General features: G+C 32.9%; 1 long non-coding RNA gene across 1 annotated transcript; it reads left to right on the top strand.

Moving 5' to 3' along the window:
* Positions 1-9,930: 9,930 nt before the first annotated feature.
* On the top strand, positions 9,931-14,530 carry LOC127853142 (uncharacterized). Its single transcript, XR_008036502.1, has 3 exons — positions 9,931-10,182; positions 13,091-13,227; positions 14,104-14,530. It is a non-coding gene; the product is annotated as an uncharacterized LOC127853142 (long non-coding RNA).
* Positions 14,531-19,160: the final 4,630 nt, after the last annotated feature.

Genomic DNA, 19,160 nt, shown 5'->3' with positions numbered 1-19,160 from the left:
TCTGGATAATTCCAAATAAATGATGGAGACCTTCATCAGGTCAGTCAGTCAACAGTTTCAAAAGTAATAAGTAAGGTTCTTCAAGAACTAACATCATCAGACATGGTCCGGGAGCATATATGTTTCCCGACATCTGTGCATGACCTGGATGCACAAGTGGCTCAATTTGCTGGTGTTGCAAATTTCCCAAAAGTTATGGGTGTGATTGACTGCACTCATATGAGAATCCTGGCTCCCTCTTTGGAAGAGGAAATTTATGTGAATAGAAAAGGTTTTCACAGTATAAATGCCCAGCTTGTATTTGATGCTTTTGACACAATCATAGATGTTGTTGCGCGGTGGCCAGGATCCTCACATGCTAGCCGGATTTTTCAAAATAGTGGGGTTAGACAGCTGTTTGAGGAGGGAATCGTCCCCGTCGGGTATCACCTACTTGGAGATAGTGGTTATCTCTCTCGAAGATGACTGCTTACTCCATACGCAAACCCTCAAGCAGGACAACAAAACCGGTAAAACAGGTAATTATATATTTATATTGCCATGTATAGGATATCACATATATGTTGCCCATAAAGAGAATGACACACACATATTAAGTGTAAAACTTTTAATAACATAATGAAAATACATCTTGAGCCTATAACTCTGAAATTTCATAACAGTAAATAACAAGAGTGCCAAACTGTCACAAGATACGCCCATTAAAAGGTTTTGGAAAACTGGATAACTTTACCATGACCCATATTTGAACTTGACCTACATATCATCTAGACACCACTTCTGACAAATTTGGTGAAGATCGGATGAAAACTATTTCAATTAGATAGTGGACACCATGCTACATGCTTGAAATGCACTAAGTGACCTCGTGACCTAGTTTTTGACCCGGCATGAACCATATTGGAACTTGACCTAGATATCATATTAATACAACTTCTGACCAAATTTGTTGGAAGTGGGATTTATACTACTTCAATTAGATAATAGACACCATGCTACATGCTTGAAATGCACTAAGTGACCTCGTGACCTAGTTTTTGACCCGGCATGAACCATATTGGAACTTGACCTAGATATCCTAGACACAATTTCTGACCAAATCCTGTGGAGATCAGATTAAAACTACTTCAATTAGAGAGCAGACGCCATGCTAAATCCTTGAAATGCACTAACTGACCATGTGACCAAGTTTTTGACCCAGCGTGACCCATATTCCAACTTGACCTAGATATTGTCTATTGAAACTTCTGACCAAGTTCGGTGAAGAGAGCGGATACTGCTTTGGACGCCGCCGCAAAGGGTGATTTTATGATACGTCCCGTTTTGAAAAACGGGCGTATAATGATTAAGTTATTCTATTCAATAACAAACCAATTAATTGTGTTACAAGGAAGACTGTCAAGCTCAGTAATTGCATCTCTATCAGCAACGGTAATAAATAATCACTAAACCCCACATAATCACTCATGCATGAAGAATTTACCATCTGCAGGTCAAGAACCTGTTTATATAATATAGTTTTCACACATGCAAGAGTTAAAAATGGCCACATGTACAAAAAAAATTCAATTGGACTAAAATACTGATTTGAAACCATTTTTGAAGTTAATCAGAGATAATAATAATTAAACCATTAACTTAAAATATATGAACAACTGTGTCGCCTTTGTTTCCCTTCCTCATACTTAAATTGTCTAACACAAAACATGTATTCATATTGAAGGACACCTAAAGAAAATTTATGCTAATATACAAACACCATATCAATACAATATTTTTCAAAATAAAATCTACAAACACAATATTAGCATAGTTACAAACACAATATTTGCTGGGTATGAGATGGAGTATACACAAATACATTTACCGGTAATATATGTTAAATTCTGGGTTATGTGAATAATAGACCCTTCACTTGACATTATTTAAACTAAAGCTCTTGTATACTTATGCTTATGATTGCAAAATAATCCTTGAAATAAGTAAGGCAGGAGTTGTGAAATGAATCATTTAATACATTTATTACAATTATGTATGGAGAAAATACAAATTGACTGATATTTTATCATAAAACATGGGAAATCGTTACAGGAGATTAAGACAAAAAATCTCTTTTTCAAGTTTCATGAGGGTTCATTTGGTTGAAATCATTGAAAAGTAAAGAGTACATATACTGAACAATACTCAACATATAAATAAATATTGCAATCTATGCAGAATGGAAACATGACCTTAAAGGTAAAAAAACACTGATTTATTCCAAAGCCAGGTGATGTGTTTACAATAACACTTTTAAAGTTCATTATACATTTTAAATTAAGGAATAATTGTTTTCCAAAGGGTTTCAAAAATTGGTTTATCAATCAAATAATAACAGTTGTCCTTGGGCAAAATAATATGTTGCTAATTCACAAACAGTATCTTATCATTTAACACATAAGTTTACACAAATAAATATCACATCCACTTTAGAAGCAAATTGATATTTATTTTAATAATAAATGGAAACATAATATAACATAAATATAAAATTAAATGAATAGTATGACATAATAGATCACAATAGTAACAGCATGAAACTCAAATCTTCCCAGCTTTGTAAGAATTACTACAATAGTGTTTAACACATGTACAGAGGAATGTATACAAGTCAGTGATACATGTCTGTGTCTATTCTTCAGCCATAACATCAGTATCCAAAAAGCAGTGTTGGGGCTCTGTGACAGGACATTTTAATAAGAAGGCAGGGTTCCCTAGGGGCCAGCAAACCCTCAACAAAAAGTGGGACAACCTTGTACAGGTTCATAGGTCTCTGTTTGCAAAGCACCTTATTCTGTCAAACAAAACAGTTACGTTGTTGCATAGTCAAATCTATCTCATCAAGCACGTTTGGATTTAGGTGTTCACGTCATTTTCTAAAAATATTATCTTATATCAGTGATAAGTACACCTATCCTTGCTCCTGATTTTTCCCATGTAAACACAATTATTACGAGTTGAGAAAGGAATTAGTCTTATCATAGACATCTTTAAACTTTGTAAAGAATATTGGAAAAGCTGGGGTTCAAATGCACGACCCCTGTATTCCTGGGTGAATGTTTGTCAAGTGCTTCCCTCATTTTTATCAATTAGATTGTAAAGTAGGAGTAATGTTAAGTACTGTTAAATTTTAAAGTACTGGGCTGAATATGGCTGTTAAATTTAAATGTACTTGGTTACATGTATCAGTCACTCATCCATATTGTTCAATCAGTTAGCCCTTTACCGTAAGCCCATAACCATACTACACATTTTGGTCTTCCTTAATTGAAAGAGGTTGTAGACCATAATTAAAATTATAATAAAATATGAAACAAAGTATTTGGAAGGGTAGAAATCATTGTGAGATAAGAAGAAATTGCTTATCGTGAGCCATTTCTCCTTTTCTCACAATGTTTTAGGACTGTTTGAAAACAACTATTTAAGAGATACCTTGGACCAAATAATTTCACTATCACTTTTCCTACATATACTCACATGCGCGTATTTCCTTTTAGGTGGTGGACCAAAACCTGCACAACTATCAGTTTAGACTGAAGCAGTAGTTGATGTTGTGGGGAGAAAATCCCAAACATTATCAGGAATTGCCCTGTCTGAAGACATGAATACATCCATGCTCTTGATAAAACAACAAAGGTAATTATTCTTTAAACATATTTATGCTCAAAGGGTTAGAATACAAATACAACAAGACTATTGCCAAGCAATAAAAGTCCCCTACCGGCTCCACCATTGTCAGAAATTTCACCATTGTCAGAATATTTTTATTATTTGTTTCCATAACAACCACAATTTTTGACGTAGGAACAAAATGAAATTACGTGCATAATGTCCATATTGCCATCTATCCATGTTCCAAGTTTCATGAACAAATATTAAGAACTTTTAAAGTTATCGCAGGATCCAAAAAAACCACCATTTTCAGCACTATTTCTAGTCTATTTGTTGCCATAGCAATAAATAATGACAAAATTGTATGAGTTTATTGCAGATAACTATATAAATTATTGTGGGGATGAGAAATTACACAAAGTGAGCCATTTCTCCTTATCCAAAAAAATGTCTACCCTACCAAAATACTTTCTATATATTGTTTTACAATTAAAACTATCATCGGTCACACTGTTCATTTCGGAACAGTAAAAAATGTGTTGTTTGGTAAAAAAATAATAAATGCCTTGACATAAGTGACATGGGTGATTAATAACCATTAGAGATAAACGTTTCTAACTGCAGCTTTGATCAAATAATAATGATGTAATTTTCTTTCCTTCCATACAGTGTGTGCAGTCCTCAACAACCGGGAAAAAGGTGCAGTACTCAGCAACCGGGAAAAGAGAGTCTGGGAGATTCACCAGGAGGGAGTGAAAGGTATTGCCATCCTAAAATGATGGAAACATGTGTAAATTCAATTTATTTTCTAGAATTATGCCTTAAACCATTACCTAACAATATCAAGATTTTATTTTTTTTTGCAAAACTCTAGACATAATTGTTGAAAAAGAAGATTGTTGAAAAAATGAGCAATTCTTCCTTATCTTACGATGATTTCTACCTTAGCAAATCAAATTAATTGTAACTGTTGTCTAAATTCTCTATCAATTTGGGACAGTTCATAATTTGTTGCTGGGAAAAGAGTTTAAATACACATAAATCTTAAAATTTCTTTTATACATGTCATACATGTGAAAATATTATCAATACAAACAACATTAAATGCAATATTTAGTTTAAACAAATGTTCACTTATTTTCCCTTTATATAACTTAGAATCGAAAAAAATGAACTTTCTTCAAAACCACTCTTTATTTCATCATTATTTGGTATAATTATTATTTTGATTTACTTTGATGAGATTCTTTGTTTTATAACCTTTCCCTGTTTAATGAGGTTTGCAGCAGATCCCTTTGGAAGCATTGAGACAAAAGAAACAAACTCTTTGTGATTACTTGTAATAATATTAAATCAAAGTTGAAAACTTAGTGACAAAAAGATACTTCGCTCATGATGAGCAAATTCTACTATTTTCCCATGGGCTGCAAAATTGTTAGACAGCATTTATACATGTAATAGAGAAAGGGTTAACTCATTTTCTTACAGTGGAAATCATTACTCTCTTCTTTTTTCAGCACAATAGATGTCATATGCTGTGCATGCAAATGTCACAGGAAACTTGAAGCATTGAAGGAAGAAAAACTAAAACTTCAAATAAAATATTACAAAAGGAAGCTTGTTGAAGAGTAAATGGAAGGTATTTGTTGGATTCGGTGGAGTATCGATTTAATTTCACGAGTGATCATATAAAATGATCTTTTCACGAGTGGCACAGCTACGAGTGAAAATATGTATTTTTTATTATCACGAGTGAAATAAAATCAATATTTCATCCAATCCAACAAATTTTCTTTTAATTTTATGCTTTTTTAGATATCTGATTTTTTTACATTGCAAGAGTTTAACTGGATAATTTCGCTGGATTTATACCGTAATTTGGTAGAAAAAATAACGTCAATTCACAGTACAACAGTGAAAAATATTGTTATTTTTCACTTTATTTTTCACTGTTTAAAACAATGAAATATCAGTTTTACGTCACTAATATATTTCTCTATAAACAACCGGAAAGCATAAAGTAACTAGAGAATATGTGTTTGTTTGCCATGAGATTTATAGAAAATATTATGCTACTGACTTGTGATAGCTACTGACTTGTCATATGAATGTTATCTGTCATTAAAATATGCTTTCAGCTCGCAAGAAGCATTTTACAGACAATCTTGTATTAAACGACCATCTTCAAGGCCTCCAAAATGTGTTCTATAAGACAGATGACAGCTTAATACAGGATGTTAGTCATGTAGAAAGCTCCGATAGGACATTACCGCATGTTTAGCATCCTGTGTTAAGATGTCACCTAGTTTTACAGGCATTCATGACATGGTTTAGAGAGGTTGTTTAAAGTTTAAAACAATATTGACTGTATTTTGCTGAAGGTGTGCTTTTGTGATACTGAAGTTGCCATAGTATGTCAGTCTACATGTCCTGGTGTATATCTGTCTTTAAAGTTTTGTTTACTCTATGTGACACATTTTTGCTTATATCAAAAGAAGGCCAGTATCAAAATGAGATTTTATGACTTTTGCAAACTACTCTAAAAATCATTGTGGAATAAAGAGAAGTTGTTCAAAATGAGCAATATAGCTTTATCCTCCAGTAAGTTTTGTAAGTTTTTATATAGTTCCATGATGTTCTGAATTTTGAAATCAGTTTTCAAATGGATATGGGAAATTTGATGCAATTTACCTTTTTTCAAAAATAAGTATTAACAAAGAAGTCCCTGTATCTTAGTCCCATTTGTGGGCCATTTTCCATGGGGTCTGGCTGGTTGGGTTCAGGCTGGTTATCATTTTCCTCCATTTCGACATCTGGTAGAGGAATATTTTAACTTTTGCAAATATTGTGCAATACAGCACACGCTGTTATAACCATGATCATGAAATATTGGAATATGTTAACCTATTACCAAACAAGACAAAATTTAGACAAATCTCATTATTAGCCTAATTTTTAGTAATCGATAAGAGTAAAAGTGTTTGGTTTCAATCGAGAAAAATGCAGCCTTATAAGCTGACACTTTTTATCTACATCAATGATATGATGTATGGTTATAATTACATATTATGAATTCATTAGGGCCTGATTGTTGTTTTATTATTAGTCAATATGTCAGAAAGTTGCATTGTACAAGGAGTTATTTAAATGTTCAAAGATTTTGTTCACAAACATAATTGTTTTTGATAAAGGTACGAATAAGTAATAGGTGAATTATAAGGAAACTAGCTGCAAGCCTTTTCTGGTTTCATACGGATTTCTCCATGCAAAATACCAAATCACCTTTTCAGTTGCCCTATGCCCCTTTCTACTTTTGCTCTAGTAATTTTGTGTGCTCTAAAATAAAGAGGTTCTGTATTTTGAAGTTGAGCATTTTCACTGTATTTGAATGTACTTTCTTTAAGCAAGTTATTCTTTTGCTACAATGTGACGAATTTGTTAGAGATGCAATGACTGAGCTTGACATTCTTCCTTGTAACACAATTAATTGGTTTGTTATTGAATAGAATAACTTAATTATTATACGCCCTTTTTTCAAAACGGGATGTATAATAAATCACCCTTTGCTGCGGCGTCCAAAGCAGTATCCGCTCTCTTCAACGAACTTGGTCAGAAGTTTCACTAGACAATATCTAGGTCAAGTTGGAATGTTGGTCAACCTGGGTCAAAAACTAGGTCACATGGCCATTTAGTGCATTTCAAGGATTTAGCATGGTGTCTGCTCTCTAATTGAAGTAGTTTTAATCTGATCTCCACAAGATTTGGTCAGAAGTTGTGTCTATATGATATCTAGGTCAAGTTCCAATATGGTTTATGCGGGGTCAAAAACTAGGTCACGAGGTCACTAAGTGCATTTCAAGCATGAAGCATGGTGTCCACTATCTAATTGAAGTAGTATAAATCCCATCTCCAACAAATTTGGTCAGAAGTTGTATCTATATGATATCAAGGTCAAGTTCCAATATGGTTCTTGCCGGGTCAAAAACTAGGTCACGAGGTCACTTCGTGCTTTTCAAGCATGTAGCATGGTGTCCACTATCTAATTGAAGTAGTTTTAATCCGATCTTCACCAAATTTTGTCAGAAGTGGTGTCTAGATGATATGTAGGTCAAGTTCAAATATGGGTCATGTTAGAGTTATCCAGTTGTCCAAAACCTTCTAATGGGCGTATCTTGTGACAGTTAGGCACTCTTGTTATTTACTGTTATGAAATTTCAGAGTTATAGGCTCAAGATTTATTTTCATTATGTTAATAAAAGTTTTACACTTAAAATGTGTGTGTCATTCTCTTTATGGGCAACATAAATGTGATATCCTATACATGGCAATATAAATATATAATTACCTGTTGTACCGGGTTTGTTTTTCTGCTAGAGGGTTTGCGTATGGGGTAAGCAGCCATCTTCGAGAGGGATAACCACTATCTCTAAGTAGGTGATACCCGACGGGGATGATTCTCCCCTCAAACAGCTATCTAACCCCACTATTTTGTAATATCCGGCTATCATGTGAGGATCCTGGCCACCTCGCAACAACATCTATGATTGTGTCAAAAGCATCAAATACAAGCTGGACATTTATACTGTGAAAACCTTTTCTATTCACATAAATTTCCTCTTCCAAAGAGGGAGCCAGGATTCTCACATGAGTGCAGTCAATCACACCCATAACTTTTGGGAAATTTGCAACACCAGCAAATTGAGCCACTTGTGCAACCAGGCTATGCACAGCTGTCGGGAAACGTATATGCTCCGGGACCATGTCTGATGATGTTAGTTCTTGAAGAACCTCACTTATTACTTTTGAAACTGTTGACTGACTGACCTGATGAAGGTCCCCATCATTTATTTGGAATTATCCAGAGGCAAGATAACGTAACATTATCAAAAAAAATCAAGAGCAGATAGGCTTTTATGACTGGCCGTACTGGGACTTAAAGTTGCCCCAATCATCCCCTCTAGATAATTTATGCCTGCTTTAGTCTGTATCTTTTTATTATTTCGTGGTCTGTTAATTCAGATAGCATGTCCAGGCGTGGCGGATGTAATGGCATTCCTGTATTTGAAATAAATAATAAAACTGAGTAACGATTTCAAAAGCTATCACCATTTGGTGTATGCATAACAAAACTAGTTAACCCTTTCAATGTTTTAGGAAGTTTGCAGCAGAGTAAGCTTTAGTTGCATCTTTATTGTTCAACACAAAAGCATATTATTTCTAAATAGCTGTTAAATTTAATGAAAACCTTGAGATGTAAGAAGTTAACTTATTCATCATGAGTAAATTCTCATTTTAACTCAACGTTTTCAAATATCGTCTGCTGAAGAGGTGTTGAGAGGCGTTAGTAATGGGAAAATGGTAAGAGTTGTTAAGATTTAACATTATCTGTTCACTTTGAATATTGGTAAATTTAAACAATTGATTTGAATACTTACATTCTTTGACTTAGATCGAGATTTTGTTTTAAAAACAACAACATTTTAACTGCTTATGATCTTAGTTTAATTACCATGAGAGACGCCTTAACATAGAAAACATTTACGTATCTCTCTACCTTTGATGTTAAACCACACAGGGAAGTAGACAGTGTCATCGTAAGTTCACAGTTTTGACAGGACGATCAAAACGATGAAAACAGGTTTAAATAGCAAAGTATACATTTAACCCCTGCTGTCAACAAATTTGTCGTCTGTCTCATATATTTCAATATAAATTAAAGTGTGGAAATACTCGGTGTAATCTGTAGTGTCCGAACTTAGATCCTGTCCGATATTGCTGCATTGAAGATCAAAATTAATTTCTCTAATTTAAAGGGACTGTCCAATGGATTATGGTTTGAACAAAACATAAAATTATTGTTTTAGATATTAAAAACGATTATCGCCCTTGATTTAAGGATATAAAGGCTCAAAGCAGACAAAAGGAAGTATAACACAAACCAACACATAAGCCCAAGCGGCTGGGAATTCCATATTATATTTCAAAAACGCCGCTCGACGTTTTTGACCTAAAAATAAATGTAGCTGAAAAATCAGCTGACAAGTCACGTGGTACATGGTACCGTCATTTATTTTTGGCATAGAAATTACATTATTTCTAAAGAAAGAAATTTAGCTTGTTGAGCAAATAATTAATTTTCATTGAATATTTTTGATCAACCAATAAAATATACTTCATATTTAAATCAATATTTTTATTGGAAAATCAGTTTTCACAAATACGAATATGCGGTCGAAATCTGAAAGCGATCAGAATTCAAGATGGTTCAGACCGTCGAGTCAGTATCGTAAGGGCAATTTGGCAACAATGGAAGGAAACAAAAAAATTGCCGTAAAGAGACTGATACCGAAAGTTGGTCGCAGTTTTCAAGATGGCGTCTGTAAATTTATACGCGAGAAATCGCAACGAAGACAAAATAATGTTATTTTTTAATTGTTTTGACGATGCAAAAGCTTACATAAAAAGAAATGAAATTGATACGAATAACCGTTACATGATGGGTTACAGCACAAAAAAACTTTGGTAATTCAGGTAAATTCATTTTATTATTTTGTTCATATATCTAAACGTAAAAATTTCTGTGTTTTATCAATGACTTACCTAACATAGTATCAGGAATTGTTAAGATTTTTGCTGATGACACAAAGCTTTTTTCACCAGTAACAACAAATGAGGAGTGTTATAATCTTCAATCTGACCTAGACAACTTAAGTGACTGGAGTGATAAATGGAAATTAACATTTAATGCAAAAAAATGCAAAGTTCTTCACCTTGGAAGTTCAAATAGTGACTTTCGCTATTCCATGAGAGACCCGGACGGAAATTATACAGCCATTGAAGCAGTTACAAATGAGAAAGATTTAGGTGTGACTTTTGACGAGCGGCTAAGTTTTAACCAACACATTACAAAAATTACGAATAAAGCACAGCGAACTCTTGGCTTAGTACATAGATCCTTTGAGTGTCTTGATGAAAAAATGTTTTTGCCTCTTTATAAGGCTTTAATCAGGCCAACCTTGGAATATGGATCATGTGTTTGGTCCCCTCACCTAAAAAAACATATAAAGTTAATTGAAGATGTTCAAAGAAGAGCAACTAAATTAGTGCCATTGGTGGCACATCTACCATACGACCAGAGACTTCGAAAGTTGGGACTTGTCACACTTGAGTACAGAAGGGACAGGGCGGATATGATCCAAATTTTCAAATCTTTACATAAGCTAGATAATTTAAACTGGGAAAAAATGTTCGATCTGGCTGAGGATAATCTTCGTGGTCATCACTTGAAACTAAAAGGCAAGAATTTCAAAAGTAATGTAAGACTCAACACCTTTAGTCAAAGATCAATTCATTACTGGAACAGTTTGGAAGAATCAACAATAGCTGCCACAATTGTTAATCAATTTAAATCATTGCTAAATTCTGAAAAATGGAACATTAAGAAGTTTAACCCGTCTGTAATTTAAGATAAATTAACAATTAATTTTACTAAGCGCACTCTAGAGAAGTTTTAATAAAATAGAAATTATCAGAGAGAGATTCTAAAGAAGAGACCATTTATCAGAGGGGCCACTACAGCATAGCTAAATTACGGCCCAACAGTCCAGGTATCCAGGTAATGATTTCTGTTGAAAGAAGCATACATTAATTATTCTTCAAAGTCTCATTGATTGTTGTGGGGAGTCCGGCAGTATTTAAAGATAGATAGATAGATGTTAATCTTTTAAAAATAGTTGGTTTGAAAGAAACACATTTAGCTTCCCTTTTTGTTTTCCTTACAATATTGACACTGGGCCTAATGACACGACCACTTTGTAGACCTTCGTCGAGTCAGTATTGTAAGGACAATTTGGCAACATGGTTAGAAAACATAAATTTTGCTGTAAAGAAACTGCTACCGCATGTTTGTCAAAGTTTTCAAGATGTCGTCTGCCAATCTTCACACAAGAAATCACAATGAAAACAAGATACTTTTATTGTTTTAACGATGCAAAAGCACAAATTTAAAAACATGAAATTGATAGTATAATCGTTAAATAATCGGTTATAGCACCAAAAAATTCGGCATTTCCATTTTTGTTTTCCTTACAATATTGACGCTACCGTTTTGTAGACATTGACTAGAGTGAAAATTATTAATGAAATTGTTGTCAAATATTATCAATTATTAGTTGAAGAGAAATAGCATTACCTTCCATTATTGTCATTTTGAATACATTGACTTGAGCTCTGATTATTTAACAAAATTATCATCCCAGTGCTTTTTAAATAAACACAGTAAACTTCTAATGGAAAATAGCGGTATCAACTGTTGGAATTTACTTAATATTAAGTAACAGCAGTGCAATCTGTTAATACTGTTCTGGATGCATGGATATTTATCCCCAAGTGATGATAGCCATGTATTCACAGCCATGGCTACACAGGGGCATTAAGCAGTGTTTTCTCAGTCAGTATTTGATTACTATGTTAATGAATAAATCACTTGAATTTGTACCAAAAAGCGTATGTCCTTCAAGATGAGCCATGTTAGAGCAAAATATTAAAAAAATTGTGGAGTTTATTTTTTTTAATTTTATTATTATTTATTCACCATTAACTAAATTAATTCTAAATTTTCACTGGTACCTATAAATTCTGCCACACTCATATATTTCTTAAATGGTGAAATGTTTGCAATACACCATGGTATTAATTATTTTTATACAATAAGTTTGTAAAGACGTTATCAAATCTATTAAGCTTTTATGTGGCCTGATATTTATCACAACGGGTAAGTAGAAAAAAGCATGCCTCACAGATAGCTTTTTACTTGCATTAATATTTTGACTTAAACAAAATTGAAAGAATTGTTCCCCAATTGATAAAGTATTGTTCATTTCCATATTCTGTCACAGAAGTTCTTATCAATTGTCTTTAAAATATCAAATAAAGTTTTAAAATGAAGACTTATGAAGGTGAAAACATTTGTACTTTCTCTGTTTTCTCTTTTTTAAAGAACTATGTGATTCTATGTACCTTTATCAATTATTGTTATGCCCCCCGATCAAATGATTGTGGATATATTGTTTTTGGTCTGTCCATCTGCCATTCTGTCCCAAAACTTTAACCTTGGTAACCTTGCGATAACTTTTGAAATATTAACTTTTGAAATATTGAACATAGCAACTTGATATTTGGCATGCACGTGTATCTCATGGAGCTGCACATTTTGAGTGGTGAAAGGTCAAGGTCATCCTTCAAGGTCTAAGGAAAAAAAATCAAATCGGCGCAATAGGGGGCATTGTGTTTCTGACAAACACATCTCTTGTTCCTATTAAATTAATGAATTTATGATATGGATTTTTTTGTTAAATTTCATTTTTTTTTTGTTTTTTTAAATAAAGTGTATACATAATCAGAAAATTAAAAAAAACCCAGTTTTGATGAATAATTTCAGTTGTTACTTCATCCTCCCATAAGGTTTGTTGGGTCCATGGGGTGAACCCTTACATGTATGTGAGCCTAGGACATCAGGTTCTGAAATGCCAACATGGTACAGAAAAGAACAAGAAGAAAAAACTGGAAAAGGAGAAGGTATTGGACAGAAAAATGGTAACCTTCCCCTCCATGCTTGTCATTGATTTTTAGCTTGGCTGTTTTCGAAGAAAACCTGAGGTTTTGTCATAGCCAGCTTGTTGTGTCGTGTCCGTGGTCGTGTCGTCGGCCATCCGCGTCATGCTAAAACCTTAGCATTTTGTCATTGGCTCTAAAATCAAAGTGCTTCAACCTACAACTTTGAAACTTCATATGTTACTGCACCTTGATGAGTTCTACATGCCACATGCATTTTTGGGTCACTAGGTCAAAGGTCAAGGTCACTGTGAACAAAACCTGAGCACCTTGTTAGTATGCAGAATCTTTATTTTCATAAACAATACAATAGCAATGTCTCATATAAATCAGTCTTTACTGAATTGGAAAGTATTGTATTAAATAACAATTTTGTTAAAAATAGGATCCAGATGAATCAGCTAAATGTACAAGAATCTTTTATATATAAACTTTGAAACATTAAAGTAGCGCATCCTGTAAGCCATTTAATGCAAAAAATATACAATGTACATGTAATGATGGACAGAGGATTTTAAAAATGTTCTTAAAATAATGTTGATTTCAGTGCAGAACAAAAAAGTTTTGTTCTTATTGTCTTGATGAATGCTCAGATAAAAATATAAGATTTATTTCTTTGGACTTGGTACAATGCCAACATTGATCAAATCATTCCATGAAGAGTAAAATGTTTACCCTTTTGTTTTATACTGACTAATATTATTATGAAATTAGATTTACAGTATCTGTTTTTAAACAAATTTGGTCCAAATAGTTGTAAAACCTCAACACTGTGTGATATCAGATAAAATATGCATTTTCATGTTCATAAAGTTGTAAAGATATTAACATACTTTTCAGACAATGACAGTTAGCAGTGAGCAACACTCATATGCTAAAAAGAAAACAAGGCATGCAGTGCAGCCCTCACAAAAAATGGACTGTCCTGCTTCTAATACTGAACATTTACCAAGCTCTACAATATTACAGTATTTGCATATTTTGACGATTTAAAACATTTAAAAGTTTAAGCATTACGAAGGAATAATTTCGCGAGTTCTGTTGTTATCATTATATTTTGTGACAGTACGATGATTGCTGAATCATATAAAGTATAACATACACATATTACTTACTATACGAGCACGGATGGGCGAGTTGTTTACGTTCTAAGATTTTTTCTCAAATGGTCATTTGTTTGAGACTAGTTAAGGATCACTTTTTTATATTTAATTTTATTCTTGTTTAATTATTGAGCTATTTAATTCCGATGTTAACATTTATCTTTTTACATTATTTTATTTTTGTCATCATTTTTATTTTTAAAACTTCAACACATGCCAAAATCCTTGAAAATATCCATATACAGGTATGCCTCTATAATTGTTGGAATCATTTCCGTCAATTTCTTTAAACTATGACTTTTTCCCTTCGCACCAAGACAAGAATATTAATTGATTAAACCAATGGTGATTGTTTGCTGTTGAATGTCTTACTATTGAACATTTGATAATCTCATCCGGAGGTTGTTGCTTTCCCGGGATTTTATTATTGTTTTGTTTATTGAATAATTTTCCAACGTTTAGAAATGTAATGTTTGGCTAACATTTATAAATGTATTTCTACTTTTATTCGCACTTTGATCGTAGTACTTTCATTTTTGGCTTTCTTTCACATCGAACGAGTGCTTAATTTTGTTTATATTAATATCATCTACAGTTTATTGGTTCGATTTAACTTCTTTAATTTAAGACGCATTCTGCAGAATACAAAAATATCGGGTTTGATGAACCTTATATATTTAATGCTGTGCCTTTCTTTTATTAATACGCTCTGCTTTTCTATATTTTGTAATTCGTCTGCAAAACAAAAGCGTTCATATTTGCGTCCCTTTTATTGCTTATTTATATTTTTCTTGATTAAAATTCGATGCATGTTTTAGCATTTGCGTATAACCATAGTTTATTCGATGTTTTGGTATGATTTTCTTGAAACGAGATGGTTTGTCACAGACGTGCATGAGAGAAATGTATAGATTGTGTGTAAAACCATTTCTCCCTTTCACCTTGAATTGGTAAATATTAAAGATGGAGTTCGTGTAAATAATGCGTTGTTAAAACGTCATCTTTATCTGCATTTAGGAGACGTATGTATTTTTAATAATGGTATGATTGAGTGTTCCAACCTGTAATTAATGAGTTTTCGGGATGTTAACTGTGTATAGTTGTGAAAATAACCATATTCGTCGTTTTCGCATTAGTAATGGTGACACTTTTCAAAGATTATCTTACGATACTTAAAGTTGTAATAATTTTTTATTTGTAACCTTTTAAGTCTAGTCCGGGTTTTTGCAACAAATAAATTTAACGAATCATAGGACTGCACTCAACAGCACTTATGTGCCTAAGGATGGTTAAATCTTATAGATGTGTGTTCATATTGAAAAACCATATAAAGTTGTATATATTTATGTATGCATGCATGTATGTATGTATGTAATGATATACATATTAGATATATTTAGTTGTATACCCTAACAATTGATACATATGCATCACGCATATTAACCCATTGAACATTTACCAATAAGGTGTACTCATGGTATCATTTTATTTATAAATAGTCATACATATATATATATATATACATAACTATACAAATAAGTAAAAAAAACATCACATGTATATATGTACTATGCAAATGTGTGTGCTTTTGTACAAGATATGTTTATGTGTATGTGTATATAAATAAGTTTAACAAATAACATATTCATATGTGTACTATGCAAATGTGTCTGTTTTTGTTCATGTGTATAATAGTGTGTATAATTTGTTATAAATATTTAGATACATAACTTAACACATATGAATCATAATGTATTCTTTATAATTAGTCATACATATAAATACATAACTATAAAAATAAGTCAAAAAAATACCGCATGTATATGTGTACTATGCAAATGTGTGTGCTCTTGTACAAGATATGTATATGTGTATGTGTACATAAATAAGTTTAAAAAATACATATTTATAAGTGTGCTATGCAAATGTGTGTTTCTTTTTACATGATGTGTTATTCATCATGCTCATGATGTATTTTCTATATTATGACCATGTTCTTAGGTCTATCAATGCTATGTAAAAGACATAATACCCTTTATATTGCTAACTTATTGGCCAAATAATACAAATATCGTTCATTAGCAACTACTTAATTTACTATGCTACAATGCTATGTAAAAGACATAATACCCTTTATATTGCTAACTTATTGGCCAAATAATACAAATATCGTTCATTAGCAACTACTTAATTTACTATGCTACAATGCTATGTAAAAGACATAATACCATTTATATTGCTAACTTATTGGCCAAATAATACAAATATCGTTCATTAGCAACTACTTAATTTACAAAAACTGAAAGCAATTACTTAAATTTGTTTTCCAGAACTTTTTAACTCCAATGTGATTAAAATTGCATATGAGGATATCTTTTTATTTTTGCATTGTGATCAACCGACAATAAATTGTCGACCGTTTGTTGTCACGAGATAAACCAATTGCAAGACAATAATACAATCGCTTCATGTGTAACAGTCAACATGCATATATTAAATATTAAGCACAGTACAACAACATTAAACTCACTCGATCCCTTATACATTACCACAAGCAGCGACCTCGATGAGAATTAAATAACAAAGGCATCTTAAAAACCCAGATCAAATAATCTTGGACCCTTTCGTTTTCTAATTCCAAGATTGTTTGATCCTTATATCCTAATCAGTTTTCCATAATCCAAATCATTGAATCACTTCCATTCTCTTGTTTTATAACAAGATTATGACACAAGTGAGTCATTAACCTATCAAAATAGTCACTATAAGCAATTAACATCAAAATCATTAGCATGTGCATTGCCTGCCAAGCTTAGTGTGCAATTGAAAAAACACAGCCCATCATCTTCTCTACCACAGAAAAAATAAATAAAAGTGAAAATTTATTTTGCAACCAGCATAAACCAAGAACAGCAACTCGCAGTATGTAAAGGTTTATGCTGTTTGTTACTCATCAGTACCTAAGTCTTGGAAATAAAGCATTTAAAACTTGAATATATTAAGAAAAGACTTAATTTAAATTGATTTTCTAAAGGACGTCAAATGCGTCAAAGTGCATTTCTGAGAGGTAAAGCGATAAGCACATGAGAGTGTTTGTTTGTCGCTGCTTTATAGGTGTCCTTCATTTATAAAACCCGATTTATAGGCACGATGTGATCATTTTCTAGACGCATACCAATATGGGTTCATGTGTTCCCCAACGCCATTAAACCGTAAAATAACATGTGGATATTCTATACAGATAAACAGAAGTGTATCAGTTTCTTCATGCAATTGATACCGTGTAAAGAAACTCAATTTATTCACTCGATGCTGATTGATTGGGTTTTATTAGGCCATACGATGCAGATTGGGTTTTATTACACTATAATGCAATTAAGACCATATAATCGCATGTGAACGTTTACTGGGCGCAGATAAATAAGGAATCATCCCTGGTTTCACCCGAATTGTACCGTATAAGCACGACGTAGACGTTGTCTGGATGCTTTTTTGGAGGGGGGGAATTAGTTATACAATGGTAAAAAAATATATAAAATAAAATACGCGGAGATTTTATGCACGTACATCAATCTAATTAACTTAGTTATTTGATGCAATTACTAGCATTAAAGCACACTCATCAGAAGCCCCCCCCCCCCCGGAAGCTCCACGATTAAAGTGATTTTGAAGACTTTGACAACCACTTTTCGAACATGTAAGGCTTTCTTTACTTTCATCAAAGAACCTTCTTATATTGCCAAAATATGCATAGTTTATACACCGGGCGACAGAGAGTATAAAGTTAAAACATTTAGCGATTGTCTGTGATTAGTGGGAAATGTTGTGTACGAAGAAGAAGAAAACAAATGAGTTTAAATAGGTGATTGAGATCTAGCTTTGTGTGAAACATCAAATGATTTGACTTTACTAAGAAGATTTTAGGGGGGGGGGCGTACGCTTAATTTGTTGACTCGACTCAGATTGATACGCTTAATTTGTTGACTCGACTCAGATTGATAGGGTTCTAAATGCTCTATAATGCACGTACGACCGTATGTAAATGTTACTGGGCGCAGATTATCGTTAACCATAATTTTTAAACACGAATATAACCGTTTACGCGTGATATAAAAAACGTTGTCTGGACGCAGAATAATCGGCGCTCATTAGTTCACTAACACTATGTATTCGCGCAGATAGTCCATAGATAGAATTTCAATGAGTTATCCCATGCATATCCCAAGCTCACTCAATTTTGGGACGCAAATATTTATAGGGTTCAACTATGGCATAATGGAAGTATATAAGCGCATGTCATGTAAACTGAGCACAGATCATTAGATACCAATAATTTATAATCCCGATTTTAACGTACATTATAAGCACGATGCGAACGTTATCTGGATAAAGATTTAAAGGCGCCCATTACTTCACCAACGCTTTAACACCCGTATAAAAACTCGCGAAGAGACGCATAGACGCTGGTAAATAGAAGTTACAGGATCTTCACTATAAATATGTATTCTGAACTCCTAATAGTGTGCCTGTCTGTATCTAATGCTGTTTGCTGAGCTCCACATGATGTGCATGTGTGCATCTAAAGCATCAAATTTGTTCACGCAGACAACTAGGGCTTTATAAGACTCGTAATTCATACTAGCCGATCCTAGTGCACAATCAGCACTATAAATCTGTATTCCAAATTTAATATGTTTATTCACAATATTTTCACTATAGAGATATAACTACTTATCATTATCAAAGTAACAAGTTTTATTTTATACTTCTAAAATCCAATGAAAATAGAATAAA

Source organism: Dreissena polymorpha, chromosome 12 (assembly GCF_020536995.1).
Source record: "Dreissena polymorpha isolate Duluth1 chromosome 12, UMN_Dpol_1.0, whole genome shotgun sequence".
Taxonomy (NCBI): domain Eukaryota; kingdom Metazoa; phylum Mollusca; class Bivalvia; order Myida; family Dreissenidae; genus Dreissena; species Dreissena polymorpha.
This window is presented reverse-complemented; position numbering and strand designations above follow the sequence as displayed.